Here is a 12,356-nt window from a genome sequence, read left to right as displayed (position 1 = left end):
GGTTGGTGTGATTAGACGGGGACCTAGGGGACTCGGGTGTGTTTCGAGATGGTCTCGGACCATTTTCCTTAGTTTTATGATTGCTGGTTTCTGGTGTATCGGGTATGCATCGCGATCGCGGAACAGAGGATGCGATCAAGAAGATAAAATCGGACTAAAGGGTCAGATGTTCTATGCGATCGCGGAAGTGGACTCGCGATCGCGTTAGAGGGGGTTTTGAGCTGGGAAATCACGTCTTCGTGTTCGCAAAGTTTGGTCTGCGATCGCGTTGTTCTGGATTGTTGAATATCGCGAACACGTGGGAAAGTTTTTGTTCGCGAAGAAGAAGCTTTTGGGCAGCTGGTTGTTGGCCTTTGCGATCGCGAGGTGATTTCCGCGATCGCGAAAGGGAAGGGCCTGGGTAGTGTTCTTTTAAAATCAGGGATTTGGATTCTTTTCACTTCATTTCTTCCATATGAGGCGATTTTGGAGATATTTTGGAGTGTCATTTTCATCATCTACTATGGGGTAAGTGATTTATTCTCATTGAGAGTTAAATACATGGTCTATATATGGATTTAGACATGAAAGTTTGTAGAAATTTGGAATTTTGAAGAAAAACCTAGAAATTGGTATTTTTGGAATTCGACCACGAATTTGAGTAAGGAATTGAGAACAAATTATATATTTGAGTTCGTAATGCTATGGGTAATGTTTAACTTCAAAAAAATTCAGAATCCGGGCACGTGGGCCCGAGGGTGATTTTACCGATTTTTCGAGCGGAGTTGGAAATTGTAGTAAATTGAATTGTTATGAGTATTAGAGTATATTTTCATTGGTTTGCACATTGTTTGGCTAGTTTTGGAGCACTGGGCATCGTTTTGAGGTGTTAGAGTGGCGTTGAAACCGGTTATGAAATTTCGGAGCGAGGTAAATCTCATTTATAACCTTGTAAGGGAGAATTAACACCATAGGTGAACTAAATTAGTATGTGCTTCTATTTGTGGGGGTTATGTAAGCACGAGGTAATGAGAGTCCGTACGTAGCTAGTAGCTATGCCTATGTCTGGGTAGTTTTTGGCTCACATCATGCCTTGTTGATATTGTTATTGATTTATGTTCATTGTCTGCCTCGAGAAGGAGCGAGATTGAGTTTGCTTATTAAATATTTTTAAAGAAATTAAAATTTAAGAACTTAAGATTTAAAAGGTTTCATTTGAACTTCATAATTTCGAAAAGGATTGAGTAATGCTATAATAGCTTAAGAAATCTATGTGTAACCGCATCGCGTGTATGTTTCGCGAGCGGGGTAATTTTCTTAAAAGGCTACAAGTTGAATTTCCCGTATTTTGAAAAGAATCAAGAAATAGATATCTTCTTAATGTTAAATTAATATTTGACCACGTCGCAAGTATGATCCGCGAGCGGGGAGATTCCTTAAATTTATATTTGTCCGCGTCGCACGTATGATTCACGAGCGGGGTATTTCCTTCTACCACTCTTTTGGGATCGGGTCGTTCGCCTCAGCAGGATTTATGTACCACACTCTCATGGGAGCGGGTCGTACGCCTCGGCAGGTTAATAGATGCATCTATGGTTCACGTCGTTCGACCCTTGGCAGTGCACAGTTTACTTTTATGTTGGATCGGGTCGGACGCCTCGGCATTTCCTATATATATATTATCCTCATGGAATCGTGCATAATGTTTGGAAAGAAGCCAGTATATCTGAGGGTTTTTCCCTGATTTGGATTATGACAACCTCTTTGATGAAATCTAATATATCTATACATATGCTCCGGTTACGGAGGGAACTTGCTAGTTGAGAGCTTGAGTAAATTGTAAAGAGGAAAATTGTACTACATATTTCATACTTGTTTATTTTATATATTTACTCTGTCTCATATTCATTCACTTCTTTACTGTACCTGATATTATTGGACCACTAGTAAGTGTCGAAGTCGACCCCTCGTCAGTACTTCTTCGGGGTTAGGCGGGATACTTATTTGGTACGCGCTGATTTACGTACTCATGCTACACTTGCTGCACATTTTTGTGCAGGTACACATATGTTTAACGGCCTTGTGGGTGTAGAGGCGCGATTATGGCAGGGACTTAGGTGAGATGCATTCTATACGACGAAGCCAGCAGAATCTCCTTCAGAGTATTGTATTTTCTTTCCTGTCCAAGTTGTATTCCGGACAGTTATTGTATTTTATTTTAAATTTCTAGAAAAGGCTCATGCACTTGTGACACCGGGTTCTGGGATGATTATGGGATGTTCACTGTTGGAAATGGAAAACATGGTTATTTATTCTGTAAATTCATCTTTTACTAGATAAATTAAAGTAAATTTACGATTTCAAAAATATTAAAATGAGGATTTAATTAAGTATTTATCGTTGGCTTGCCTGACAGTGGAGTCCTGTGTCATCACGACCTTTATGGATTTTGGGTCGTGACAATATGATATCATAGCACTAGGTTCACTTAGGTCTCACGAGTCATGAGCGAGTCTAGTAGAGTCTTGCAGATCGATACGGAGACGTATGTACCTATCTTCAAGAGGCTATAGGGATGTTAGGAGCACTTCCCTTCTTGATTACCGATCATATGATTTGATTCCTTTGAGTCCTATGCCTTCATTTCCTTCCCATTCAATCTTATGCGACGTGAAGCGCTTGCTATCGATCGGGAATTGAGGAGTTGTAATGGTACTACAGATGTGGTGCGGGATGTTCCTCCCTGCATATTTTTTTGGGCTACTGTCGTCGCCTTGTGGAAGGATATTTTGTCATTTCAACTCAATAGATGTACTTCTAGGAGCTATGGGACTATGCACAGGTTTCTATGATGATCATGAGTTGTAATCGCACGGTATTGATGTGATGGTAGGATGTTTGCCTATGTGCCGGGGCAGTGAATGACTTAGAAGGAGGTTTACTCAGTTCATGATTCCGAGATTCAGTATCTCATTCCCGGCGGAGGAAAAGCAATTGGCCTATGAATGTCCATATTTGGGTTGATGTACTAATGAGGCTTGGTATTTTCGAGCATAGTAGAGTTCTCAAACTGTGAAATGGTGCTTGAGATGCGGTTATCAGAGATAACGGAGTGTAGCGGTTTCGGAATCGAATTAGAACTTCTAGTATTGATGGCTCAAGGAAGATGATATTCGAAAAGGTTAAAGTCGGTAGTGATCGATGGGTTCAAGTGCTATAGAGGTAGATTTTGATTTAAGGCAACAATTGGGCAGCGAAGGATGAGGAAGAACGTGTGGGAAGTGTCTTGTCGCGGTTAAGTTTCCAGAAGGCCAAGTGTGAGAAGCAGAAATTGGGTAGTTACTTAAGGGAGAGGGTTTGACCAAAGTGGGAGAGTGGCAGAGTAGCATATGGGTTACTGATTTCGTAGTAATTGTACCCTGTGCAGCCGGGTTGGATGATGTCGGCATGGAGTTTCCACAGGTGGGTTATATAATATGAGCAGGTTAGCGGTCGCATGGTGGTGACGAAGCTCCTATGGAGAATTTATACTGACTATCCAGGAGGAGGTCGAATATGTGCATGTGGCTAGTGATTCAGAGTGTTCGTGAAGTGTTTAACATAAAGGTTTCGAGGAATTTGGCGGGTTGGTTATGCAAGATTAGGTCAACGATGGTGAAAGAATCTTGGTGGGTTCTAGAGTTATGTAATAGGTGACTTTAAGCTAAGTGGGAGAGTCCCACCGCCTATGGTGGGATTGCATGGTCATCCATTTGTGATATTTCTGGTGATCAGCATATTGGTGGGTTATTACAACTAAGGGAAGAGAATATCAGTGGTAATCCGAGCAAAGGACTTGAGGAATGTGTGCTACATTTAGGCCTTATCGATTCATGTTCAGTTTTGGGAAGACTCAGAGTTTCTGCTTCTGGTGGGAGTAATGTACAAGGGAAAAGAATTCAGTCGGGTGCTTTTCGGATAGGGTGTTCACGTGCTAGCAGAGGCATTAGAGTTTGGCTTATATTCGGGGCCAAGTCAGAGTGGGTTGACTCTCAACAGTGGTCCTAGTGGGTTCAAGAGTTTGAGTGTAGTGCCTAAGGACTTGGAATATTCTATGTTATCATTGGGTATGCGGCGTAGTATTGGAGGAAGGGAAAAGGTATCTTCAGATCCATCATGGAAGTTTGTTCTGGTTACGATGGTTATTCTCGTGTGTTATGGAAAAAAGGTTATTATGGATCCTTGAAAGGTTATTAGCCTAGTACGGTGCGATCAGAATCAGCTTGAGGTTTGTTGATGAATTTAAATATGAATGTGGGTTCTATGTCAGGCCGGATGTGTTCATTTTAGCATAGCGCTCCTTATGGACGAGTATTTGGACGTTGGATGTTATTTCGTCATCGGCTATTTCATGTAATAACTATATTGTGCCGTGTGAGTTGTGAAACGGCTTGATAAATTTCCTATGTGTTAGGTTCCGTGTAGAGATGGTGTTATGTGAGCGGGATGCCTCTCGAGATTCAGATCATATATCACACCTTAGTTGTGCTTGAGTTTTGTAGTGTATGGCGATGTTTGTCCTCCCAGTGATGGTATTATGCACTTAGCGTGCTTGTGGCCGATATTCGGGTATTTTGTAATAATGAGCATTCTAGATCGGTAAGTATTTCCTTATAGATTTTATGTGTGGATCGGGTGGCACGCCACCACAGGTATGTTGTTTAGATCGGGTTGCGTGCCGCAACAGTGTGATGTTGAGTACAGTCCCTTATTTTCTATTTTGCGTGTTTTGTGTCCCATTTTCTGAGGAAGGTTCATGACACCTTTTTGGTTGTCTAATTAGTTACGTGGGTTGAGTAATCCCTTCCAGAGTTCATTTTCCTTATGTATCACGTTCGAGTTGGTAGCTTGTCGGCACATTGTGGCATCACATGAGACTTTTGATCGTGTCTGAGGTGGCTTATTGCCTGAGCATCTTGTACTGGGTGAGACGAGATTTTTGGATCTGGGATCAGTGCGATTGGATTATATGAAGCATATTAAAGAGCAAATACCATTATTTGGTTTATAATGAGATGATGATTCTAGTCAAGAGGAGAGGTTCAATTGTTTGTTGACTCGGCAGTTGGATATGAATTTCTACACATCTCTTCAGTCGTGGAGGTATTGCCAGAGTTAAAACAAGACTTATACATGTCATGAGGTTTTAAGGGAGAATTAACCACATAGGTGAACTAAATTAGTATGTGCTTCTATTTGTGGGGGTTATGTAAGCACGAGGTAACGAGAGTCCGTACGTAGCTAGTAGCTATGCCTATGTCCGGGTAGTTTTTGGTTCACATCATGCCTTGTTGATATTGTTATTGATTTATGTTCATTGTCTGCCTCGAGAAGGAGCAAGATTGAGTTTGCTAATTAAATGTTTTTAAAGAAATTGAAATTTAAGAACTTAAGATTTAAAAGGTTTCATTTGAACTTCATAATTTCGAAAAGGATTGAGTAATGCTATAATAGCTTAAGAAATCTATGTGTAACCGCGTCGCGTGTATGTTTCACGAGCGGGGTAATTTTCTTAAAAGGCTACAAGTTGAATTTCCCGTATTTTGAAAAGAATCAAGAAATAGATATCTTCTTAATGTTAAATTAATATTTGACCACGTCGCAAGTATGATCCGCGAGCGGGGAGATTCCTTAAATTTATATTTGGCCGCGTCGCACGTATGATTCACGAGTGGGGTATTTCCTTCTACCACTCTTTTGGGATCAGGTCGTTCGCCTCGGCAGGATTTATGTACCACACTCTCATGGGAGCGGGTCGTACGCCTCGGCAGGTTAATAGACGCATCTATGGTTCGCATCGTTCGACCCTTGGCAGTGCATAGTTTACTTTTATGTTGGATCGGGTCGGACGCCTCGGCATTTCCTATATATATATTATCCTCATGGAATCGTGCATAACGTTTGGAAAGAAACCAGTATATCTGAGGGTTTTTCCCTGATTTGGATTATGACAACCTCTTTGATGAAATCTAATATATCTATACATATGCTCCGGTTACGGAGGAAACTTGCTAGTTGAGAGCTTGAGTAAATTGTAAAGAGGAAAATTGTACTACATATTTCATACTTGTTTGTTTTATATATTTACTCTGTCTCATATTCATTCACTTCTTTACTGTACCTGATATTATTGGACCACTAGTAAGTGTCGAAGTCGACCCCTCGTCAGTACTTCTTCGGGGTTAGGCGGGATACTTATTCGGTACGCGCTGATTTACGTACTCATGCTACACTTGCTGCACATTTTTGTGCAGGTACACATATGTTTAGCGGCCTTGTGGGTGTAGAGGCGCGATTATGGCAGGGACTTAGGTGAGATGCATTCTATACGACGCAGCCAGCAGAATCTCCTTCAAAGTATTGTATTTTCTTTCCAGTCCAAGTTGTATTCCGGACAGTTATTGTATTTTATTTTAAATTTCTAGAAAAGGCTCATGCACTTGTGACACCGGGTTCTGGGATGATTATGGGATGTTCACTGTTGGAAATGGAAAACATGGTTATTTATTCTGTAAATTCATCTTTTACTAGATAAATTGAAGTAAATTTACGATTTCAAAAATATTAAAATGAGGATTTAATTAAGTATTTATCGTTGGCTTGCCTGACAGTGGAGTCCTGTGTCATCACGACCTTTATGAATTTTGGGTAAGGAATTGAGAACAAATTATATATTTGAGTTCGTAATGCTATGGGTAATGTTTATCTTCAAAAATTTTCATAATCCGGGCACGTGCGCCCGAGGGTGATTATACCGATTTTTCGAGCGAAGTTGAAAATTATAGTAAATTGAATTGTTATGAGTATTAGAGTATATTTTCATTGGTTTGCACATTGTTTGGCTAATTTTGGAGCGTTGGGCATCGATTTGAGGTGTTAGAGTAGCGTTGGAACCGGTTATGAAATTTCGGAGCGAGGTAAGTCTCCTTTCTAACCTTGTAAGGGGAATTAACCCCATAGGTGAACTAAATTATTATATACTTCTATTTGTGGGGGCTACGTACGAACGAGGTGATGAGAGTCCGTACGTAGCTACTAGCTATGCCTAAGTCCGGACAGTTTTAGGATCAAATCATGCCTAGTTGATATTGTTATTGATTTACTAGATAAATTAAAGTAAATTTACGATTTCAAAAATATTAAAATGATGATTTAATTAAGTATTTATCGTTGGCTTACCTGACAGTGGATTTCGGTGCCATCACGACCTTTATGGATTTTGAGTCATGACATTAATCTTCATTTTTGGTGTATGATTATCGAATCTACAAGAGAAATCGAAGAAAATTTCTATAATTTCATAAAATGAATTTTCGTGTTTTAAATACCGATTCGGAGTCGGATTTGAGTGAAATTGGTATGGTTGAACTCGTAATTGGATGGATTGTCGGATTTTGTGAGTTTCGTCGGGTTCCAAGACGTGGGATCCACTTCCAACTTTTCGAGCGGAGTTAGAAATTGTTTAAATTGATTAATTATGGGTATGAGAACATATTTTTATTAGTTTACACATTGTTTGCATAGTTTTGGATCGACAAACATCGGTTTTAGGTGTTAGGGTGGCGTTGGAGCCTGCTATGGAATTTCAGAGAGAAGTAAGTCTCTTGTCTAACCTTGTAAGAGGGAATTTACCCCATAGGTAATTTAAATTAATATATATTGCTAATTGAGGGGGGCACGTACGAATGAGGTGACGAGAGTTCGTACGTAGCTACTAATTATGCTATGTCCGGGTAGTTTAGGGCTCAAATCATGAATTACTTGTAATATTTGCATCCTTTATTAATTGAAGTACTTGAATCATATTGAAAATTGTTAAAGGAAATAGCAAAAGACCAAAATTTCACGTACTTGAATTCTTGTATGAGTTACTCAACCGTTAATAGAAATTGCACATCCTTACGTGTTAGCCTTGTGATAGCTTCTCATTCTGGAGATTTATAAAGTTTCCTCATTTTTTGTGGAGCGGGCCGAATACCTCGGAAGTATAGATGCATCTATGGATCGTGTCGCACGTCTCTCAGCAGTGTACACGTTATTCTGGATCGAGCCGAACGACATCGGCAAAATCGTGCGTTATCACTAGTAGTTCGAATATTCACAAGATAAACCTCCCACTAAAGCACGGCATTTTATGGTATTTCTTGCTTAATTGGTATTGACGCTTAGAAATTTTCTAAGATATTAGTGTAGAATACAAGAGCGAGAAACTTATGCTTTAAGAGGAATAATTGGAAGATTATAAACCTTACAGAATTACCCCACTATTGTTGTGTACTTTATATCTACTTATGCCTTTATTATGTTGCTTTATTGGACCTTTAGTAAGTGTCGATGTCGACCTCTCGTCACTACTTATTCGAGGTTAGGCTTGATACTTACTGGGTACGCGTTGATTTATGTACTCACGCTACACTTGCTGCATTTTTTGTGCATGTACATAAATGTCTGATGCTCTTTTTGGGATCAGAGGCGCGGCTATTACGGGAAATTTATTGTGAGCTATATTTCATGTTACGAACCGCAGCCTGTAGAGTCTCCATCAGAGTCATTTATATCCTCTTGTCTTATTTTCATTCTGGACAGATATTGCATTGTTGTTATACTTCCTAGAAAAATATTCATGTACTTATGACACCGTTTTGGGGGGTTCTTATAGGTTATTCACTATTGTGGTTCGTGCAGATATTTTTATTTACTCTGTAAATGCTATTTATTCTTTTTATACTGTTTAATTAAGAAAAAATTTTGATTTCAAATTCCTGAATTGGGTAATTAAATTGGTTAATTTTTGTTGGCTTGCCTGACGGCGGCGTTAGACGCCATCACGACCCATAGTAGATTTTGGGTCATGACTATTTTGGAATCATAATTATGTCAAGTGAACGTGTACATAATCATGATGATTGATTAGTTAACACGAGCCTAAAGCATACTAGCGTATTCAGAATATTCCATATATTTGTATGTTTTATTATTATTATTTTTACTCATTAAAATGAATCTTGAATTAGATCCTAACTCATCTTTCTCCCTCACAATTTATTTTTATCACTCTTTTTATTTCTTGCAACGGTTTTGAATTAATTCGTAACACGGATCTCTTCCTCACTTAACATTATTTATCTATTACTAATAGGCATTAATTAAAAAAATATCTAGGACTAATTAATATATTCCCCGGGAATTATATTTCAACATATGTAAAGATATCCCAATCTTAACATAAATATTTAAATATGGCACTGATAAATAATAAAGAAGACAAAAGTTAGAAAATAATCAATTTTGCATTATACTAATTGCAGCTTTGAGAAAGAATTAAATTTATGCCAATGTGTGGTTCGTCCAAATGTAACATCATTCCAACTATAAAGTATTTATCAGACTCAAAATTAATTTCCTCAGATGCTCCAAACATATTAATATTATTACATTTTTATTTAGAGAAACAAGAAATAAATATTGACTAACTATAACACTATCACTTTAAAGTCTTTAAAAATAAAATATGGAAGATAAATCCAAAATGATGAAGCTTTCCTACTAATATGTTTCAATTTAAACAAAACCTGCTTTACAATAAATTATTAGTTTTCAATCAAGAAACTTTAAAGAAGTACTTATGCAAACATTCGTCACTCGAACTTAATAAAATAAAATAAAAAAAGAATTAGCCATCATATTATTTATGTAAATAACTTGCAAAATTTACAATTACAACTATTTAATATATAAGAGCATGGATACTAATTTTATCAATAAAGAAAGACCAAAAAAACAAATTCAGCAACTCAAACAGTGAGACTAAGAGAGGCTTTAGGGAATTAAACGAATCCAAAACAAATGAAGAGCAACATTTTAGGTTCAAACATTTCTAGAAAGAAAAGAAACTAATGAAATTTCTTTTTTACCATGCTCTTTACTAGAACTAAAAAAATCTTTTTCTAATGAACCCGATATTCAGTATAATATTTAAACAACTTAAATCAATCAAATTGGATTTAGTAACATAAGATCCATAACGTAGGAATCTGGAACATAAAATTTAACACATTTCATACAAGTTCTTCAACAAAACTTTAGTTCATAATACTAAAAATATTACAATAGACAAGAAAATGTAGTACTTCATCTTGAATAAGCAAGATCTTTTTAGTAGATATAATGAAAATATACCGCAAGTACAACTTCAATTTCGAAACATCACACGGATGAAATCGAGAACCGTGACCGGAAGCAACAAACATCAACAAACTCGAATAAAGAAAACTTCACTTAAGAACTCTAATAGTTTTTTACCAATAAAATTGTCCAGAATATATTTCACCCTAAAAAAATATTTTCCTTTTCTTTCAATTTTCGCTCCCCTTTTCTTGATTTGTGAAAATGTCTCTTATAGAGACGTGTGTGTGTGTGTTGTCCGTTTTTTCATTTTTCGAAGTGGGGATGTGGGGAGAATTTTATGAGGGGAGAGTGGGGGCATGGGGTGGGGGACAAAGAGTGGAAAAGTAAAGTGGGAATGAGTGGAAAAGTGGAGTGGGGATACGCGTAGGGAAAAAATGGGAGCGGGAAAGATGGAGTGGAAAGTAAGGTATTGGTGAGATGAGTGAAAAAAATTCAAGCATAGTTAAAAATTAGGTGCTCACAATCTCCACCTATACTAGTAACAAATTTGGTATAAATGGTATCAGAGCCTCTTAGGGGAGCTTTCTCTTCAAATTTTTCATGTTCATGTAGTTTTGAAAAAAGAACAAATAGGGAGTTCTTTACTCTGTCAAAGTAGATGCTAGAGGATTGGATTTTAGCGCCCGTTCAAGACATAGATTTTTGAAATACTTTTTCTAGAAAAAAATAAAAGAAATTATTTGTTCATAAAATTTGACCAGCTTTTGAAAAAATTTCAAGTTACAAAAACTGATTTAGGCCAGTTTTTGGGTGAATTTGTTTTCCACTAACAAAACTTCAATATTCTTTTCAAGTAAAATACATATCCAAATACAAATTTAATTTTTAAATAATATTTTTCAACATAACTTCAAAAACTATTTTTTGCACGTTCAACCAAATCTATATCCAATCCTTGGCTAAGACCCGATCAGTCAAAAAGCTGGAGAATATCCAATAATAGTTTTTTATTTAATAATTAGTGGATCCTCTAAAAATAATACTTAGTGCTTTGGAATAGGTAAGATTAAATACGGAAAGTGCTCTTTTGGTAAATTTAAAGAACCAAAATGTAACGACTCGGCCGGTCGTTTTGAGAATTTAAGTCACGTTCGGAGGCATAAGACCCTGATCAACCTCATATTATGTGCATTGACTTGTGTGCGTGGTCAAATTCAGTTATCAGATGATTCGGAGTGATTTGGGACACTTAGTCCCTAAAACGAAAGCTTAAGTCTTAGAATTTTGACCGTAGTCGGAACTGTATGAAGACGACTCCGAAATGGACTTCTGTCAATTTCATTAGCTCTGTTGGGTGATTTTGGACTTAGAAGCATGTCCGAACTATGAATTTGAGGTCCGCGGCTTATTTAGCCTTGAAATGGCGAAAGTCGAATTTTTGGAGATTTGGACCGATAGTAAAAATTTTGATATCTGGGTCGTATTCTGATTCTGAAAGTTGGAGTAGGTCCGTAATATCAATTATGACTTCTGTGCAAAATTTGGAGTCATTCGGACGTGATTTGATAGGTTTCGGCATCGGTTGTGGAAATTTAAAGTTTCAAGTTCTTTAAGTTTGAATTTGGAGGGTGATTCATGATTTTAGCGTCGTTTGATGTGATTTGAGACCTCGAGCGAGTCCGTGTTAGGTTATGGAACTTGGTTATATGCTTGGACGGGGTCCAGGGGGCCCGAGGTGTATTTCGGACGGGTTTCGAATGATTTTTTGTGGTTGTGAAGAGGTCTGCGTTCTAGTGTAATCACACCTGCAGACCTTGGGCGCAGGTACGATGGTCGTAGGTGGGAATATGGAGGCACAGGTGCGAGAAGAGCTAGACTTGGCAGTCTCCGCAGGTGCGGAGATTTTGTGTGCATTAGCGACACCGCAGAAGCGGATTCTGGGACGCAGAAGCGAGAGGAAGCGCAGATGCAGTTGGACATGCGCACCTGCGGTTGCACAGATGCGGCTACTTATGTCGCAGGTGCGGTCATGCCTGGGCAGAAAAGAGAAATTCGAGGGTTTGATTTCATTCTTCGTTTTTGGACTTGAGAGCTCGAAATTTGGCGATTTTTCGACGGATTTTCAGAGAAAGCTTTGGGATAATGATTCCTAACTCGTTTTTGGTTGTATTCCATTAATCTATAGTTGTTTTCTCCATTTAACTTCGGAT

The sequence above is a fragment of the Nicotiana tabacum genome, chromosome 19 (assembly GCF_000715075.1).
Source record: "Nicotiana tabacum cultivar K326 chromosome 19, ASM71507v2, whole genome shotgun sequence".
In the NCBI taxonomy this organism is placed as follows: domain Eukaryota; kingdom Viridiplantae; phylum Streptophyta; class Magnoliopsida; order Solanales; family Solanaceae; genus Nicotiana; species Nicotiana tabacum.
Note: the sequence above shows the minus strand (reverse complement) of the source record.